This window comes from Triticum aestivum, chromosome 5D (genome assembly GCF_018294505.1).
Source record: "Triticum aestivum cultivar Chinese Spring chromosome 5D, IWGSC CS RefSeq v2.1, whole genome shotgun sequence".
Taxonomy (NCBI): domain Eukaryota; kingdom Viridiplantae; phylum Streptophyta; class Magnoliopsida; order Poales; family Poaceae; genus Triticum; species Triticum aestivum.
This window is the reverse complement of record NC_057808.1, coordinates 79,141,243-79,146,567: the sequence shown is the minus strand read 5'-3', so window position 1 is coordinate 79,146,567 and position 5,325 is coordinate 79,141,243.

Here is a 5,325-nt window from a genome sequence, read left to right as displayed (position 1 = left end):
AGAAGAAGGCTGCATAGTAGACATCACCCCGCACCAGCAGTGAGTCCCTGGTCTCTGTATTTTGCTGCCGCCCATCTTCTTGCTCATTCCGACGCGACGCGGGAGGTGCTTCTGAACGCCATCCAGCCCCCATATGACCGGGCACCGATAGAGGTGGTGCGGGCCGGCTCGGAGGAGCCTGTGGCCCATGGTGAGGAGGTGGAGGAGGCGGACGCCGACGCAGGCGCAGGGCACCGCGCGGGTAAGTTTCGGTCTTCTTTATTTCTTGAGACGTCGGCCGCGAGGTGGAGCGGGGATTGTTGACACGAGTTGTTGGTGCAGTGGCGCTAGGTGGAGGAGGCGATTCCTGGACTAAGGGGTCTTCGAGCGTCCAGCCTGTTAGCCATGGGCCGTACTGATGGGCTGTGAAGATGCGAAGACGGAAGACTGCACCCGTGTCTGGATAGGACTCACCTTGGCGTGGAAGGCAAGCTTGGCGACCAAATATGTAGATTCCTTTCTTTGTAACCGACCTTGTGTAACCATAGATCCTCCCGGTGTCTATATAAACCGGAGGACTTAGTCCGGAGAGGACATACACGTTACCATAGTCATACAGGCTAGACTTCTAGGGTTTAGTCGTTACGATCTCGTGGTAGATCAAATCTTGTAATACTCATATTCATCAAGATCAATCAAGCAGGAAGTAGGGTATTACCTACATAGAGAGGGCCCGAACCTGGGTAAACATCGTGTCCCCTGTCTCTTGTTACCATCGACCTTAGACGCACAGTTCGGGACCCCCTTCCCGAGATCTGCTAGTTTTGACACCGACATTGGTGCTTTCATTGAGAGTTCCACTGTGCCGTCCCCAAAAGGTTTGATGGCCCCTTCAATCGTCAACAACGACGCTGTCCAAGGGGAAACCTTCCTCCCCGGACAGATATTCGTCTTCGGCGGCTTCGCACTGCAGGCCAACTCGCTTGGCCATCTAGAGCAGATCGATAGCTACGCCCCTGGCCACCAGGTCAGATTCGGGAGCTTGAACTACGTTGCGGACATCCGTGGAGATTTGATCTTCGCCGGATTCGAGACCGAGGCAACCATTCCTGGTCACCCTGATGAACATGACCTAAATCTGTCATCGGACCGCATCCAGGAGACAGCTCCTGTAACCGCTCCGGCCTTAGATCCAGAGCAGACTGCACCGTCCAAGGACGGGAAGCTCAACCCCTCCATGGAGGCCGCAGATCCCCTGGCGTTGGAGCCGCATACATACTTAATCTCACACGATACATGTGCCACCAGAACTCCGGACTCGTCTCCGTTCATAAATTCCGAACCTTGTGAGCCCGCGGGCGCCGAACTTGATCGTTTATCGATCTTCAAATTCAGTGCCGCAGATATCTTCCGGCACTCACCTTTGGGCGATGTGCTAAACTCATTAAAGAACCTATCCTTGGTGGGGGACTCACAGCCGAACTATGTTTGGTTCGAACTAGGGGCTGATGATGGAAAATTTTGCTTCCCACCCGTCACCCACTCCATAGCCACTGTCGAGGACTTAACCGACATGCTTGATTACGGCTCCGAAGACATCGATGGTATGGACGACGATGCAGACGAGGAGCAGGGCCAAAGCCTGCCATTTACTGGACCACGGACGGCCACTTCTTTGTACGATGTGTACATGGTGGATACACCCAAAGCAACCAACGACGATGAAAAAGAGGATCCAGTTGAGGACAAACCTCCTGAGACATAGCCCAGACACCGGCGTCAGCGCCGCCACTCTAAGTCACGTCGTGCAAAAGACAACAACACCGGCACCGGAGAAAACAATACTCCGGACGAGGCCGAAGACAATGAAGACCCTGTTGAGGCAATCTTCGAACAGGATGAATGGGAGGGCGGGCAAGTTAGCCCTGATGAACAGGCCATACACGAAGACTCGGAGGACAGTAATTATCTTCCGCTCTCTGAGGAAGAGGAGAGCCTCGGCAACGAGGATTTCATCATGCCTGAGGACCCTCTCGAGCAGGAGCGCTTTAAACGCCGGCTAATAGCCATTGCAAGGAGCCTGAAAAAGAAGCAGCAGCAGCTTCAAGCTGACCAAGATCTGCTCAATGATAGATAGACCGAAGTCCTGGCCACCGAAGAATACGGCCTTAGTGGCCCAGCCAAAAACTTATCGAGGCGCAAATTGCTACCTTAGTTCGATGACGAGGCGCTGGAGCCCATACCATCATCGCACAACACGGCCGACCGACCGCCATGCGGTCAGGATAAAGCGGCAACTCAAGCCGAACACCAGACCACCCCACCTCGCCGTAAAGGCAAGAATAAAACAGCTCGGGGTTGTACATACGACCTGCGGCAGAACTTGGAGAGTAAAGCAGGGCACACAAGATCGATCTACGGATCGCGAGGACGTGCCTCGATAGGCAACGACGGCTACCTATTCGGACGTGACAAACCTAGCTGTCAGATCACGGGTTCCGGCAAAACCCTTAAGGTTCAAACTCTGCGGTGCGCGCGAAGTTCTCCCCCGATCGATCCACGTCCTAGCTTGCTAAGATCTCACGGACAAACTCGACGAACTCACAACACAAGGGACACAGTGTTTATACTGGTTCGGGCCACCGTTGTGGTGTAATACCCTCCTCCAGTGTGGTGGTGGTCGATTGCCTCTTGGCCTGATGATGAACAGTACAAGGGGAAGAACAACCTCCTGAGGTTGAGGTGTTCTTGTGCTTGGTGTGTGTCCTACTTATAGAGGCCCTGGTCCTCTCCCCAAATATTGAGCGGGAAGGGAGCCAACAACGGCCAATTTGAAAGGGGACAACTAGTACAGCTTATCCTGACAAAAGTGGTCTTCGCCTGCCAAAGGCTCTGGTGGTGACGCCGCCTTGGGCTCCATGGTGACCTCCGCCTCGCCGTCTGCGCTGGTCCTGGTCTCGATGCACCGATAAGGAAACCTTTGCCCAACGCCTCGGTACTTCGCGCCTGCGCTTGCTTCCTTAGCACCAAAGGGGAAACAAAGACACTGCGCGCGCTGGCGCCGGCCTGGCGCCCGCCTGATCTTGATCGTCATGGCTCACGTCATGAGAACCTCGCGAGGTTTGCCTTGCCTTGATCTCTCCGCCCCTCGCGAGCCAACCTGGTGAGGCTGCTCCTGAGGAGGTCTTGTGTCGTCCGCCTCGCGAAGCTTGGCCCCTCGCGAGGGTCTTGAATGCTTGTTGGTGAAGATGGGCCGTACGGGCCCATGTGCAGAGCCACGCCATGGGCCACAGGCAGGCAAGTCTGGGGACCCCCGTTCCCAGAACGCCGACAGTAGCCCCCTGGCCCAAGGCGCGCTCGGGCTTGGCTTCGAGGCGAAGCCAAAGGCCAAGTGCGGAGCGCCGCGGGCCCCAAACGCCTGCGGCCTTGGTCGACGCGTGGCGGTTGATCGGACGTGGCCATCTCCGCTTCCCCACGCTGCCTCGGAAACTGCCCGACTTGACAAGTCCCTGCGACATGCAAGGGAAAACCATCATTACCTGTGATCGTCGGAGGCGTCGGTTGGCCTTCTCCCGCTATAAATGGGGAGGGGGCAGAGGCCCCGTCGCCCATCTCTTCCCAGTCCGCTTGCTTCTTCCTCCTTGCTCCACTGCTAGTAGCAATGGCGCCGTCGAAGAGGTTCTCTGCCGTGGAGAAGGGTAAGGCCCCTCGCGAGGGGCCTGGCTTCCCGGCGCCCAAGCATAGACGCGGCCGTCCCCGCAAGCACACCGGGACCCCCACTGCGGCCCCTTGCTCCCGCGGTGGCACTGCTGCGCGTGGCAGGGGTCGTTCCGGACGTGGCAGCCCTGCCGATGAGAGGAGACGTCCCATGGTTGCACGGCCTCCCCGGCTGCGCTTCCACTCAGCGGAGGTGCTGCCGGAGTTCGTCGTCTGGTCGGAGGATCCGGCCGGCAACTGGCTTCAGCTTCTGCGCTTCTTCGTTGACGAGCTGCCAGCCTCCGGTCCAGGTGGGCTCTGGCTGCAGGCGGACGGTTGCTGCAGCAGGGCTTCTTGGGTTGTGGTCAAGGTCTCCGTCGCGGGCAACATAGCTCTGGCCCACGGTTGGCAGACGTTCGCCCGCGCGCGCGGCCTGGGCAGGCGGTGCACCCTCCATTTCAAGTACGATGGTGATGCGACCCTCTACGTGAGGGTGTTTGGGGAAGATGGTCACCGCGCCGGGTGCTGCCCCGAGGTGAACAATGGCGAGGAGGTCCTCGGCCTTGGCGATGGTCGGGACGAGGAGGGGGGCGAACCCGACCTTGGTGCCGACTACATCTCGTCCAGCTACGGTGGCTCTTGCTCTGGCGACAGCTCCAGTAGTGGTGGCTACGACCAGCCACCACGTCGCCGCGCCCGCTTCGAAGGTGGCAGCAGGTCGTCTCGTCGCCGCGCCTCCGTGAAGCGCGAGGAGGGGTCCGGCTGAGCTCGAAACGTCACCAAGAGCCCGCCCCCTTGAACCACTGTGGGGGGCGAGCGCCACTTTTATTTTGTTCTTCCTTTCCTTCCTGTATCAAAAAGGAACTAGTATGGGCCCCGGAGGGCCGTGTATCGAACCGTGATTCCTCAATCACTATGTTATGCTATGTTGTGCCGTTGTTTTGTGTGGAAACAACTTAGCTTGGCGCGTTCGGGGTAGCCTCCTCTTCACGAGGCACTTGTTTCCTGGTGCCCGTCTTGACTCAGTGGTCGCTCAGGAACTACAAAAAATTCGTTAGGAAGCTCGCTAGGAGACTTATCGTTCACCCTAGCCTTGACCCAGCGCTTCATATCGCGGTACCTGAGGGGCACGGATTAGGATAGATGCGCCAGCTTGTGGGCTCGAACGAGGGTGCCTCGCGAAAAAGCAGACGGAAGGCAGAGAGAAGGAAAAACAGGTTAACTAGAGTCAGAAATAGCGGCAAAAGGCGACGGAACCAAATCCGCAAGGAACACCAGAAGCAAACTTCAATTAAAAGAAGGTGAGCCAACTACGGAAAGCAAATGAAAAGCCGCGTCCGGCACCTAGTCTAGTCTTCAAGTCTTCTCACCAGCGCGGAGCTAAGTGTTGCCACTAAGACGTGGGAGGGAGCCCCCGAGGCCCGAGGGCGGCACTCCTGAGACTCTGGGGCGTGTACAGCCCCACTCATTATTACGTGAGAGTGTCACGGGCGGTGATCTTCACAGGCACTGGGCCTTTCTTCACAGGCGCTGGGCCTTGCTTCATGGGTAGAATTTCCGGAGGTGCTGGATGTTCCAGGCGTTCTGGATGGGCACCCCGTCCTATGTTTCCAGGCGCGCGGCGCCAGGCCTGGAGACATGGACGACCCT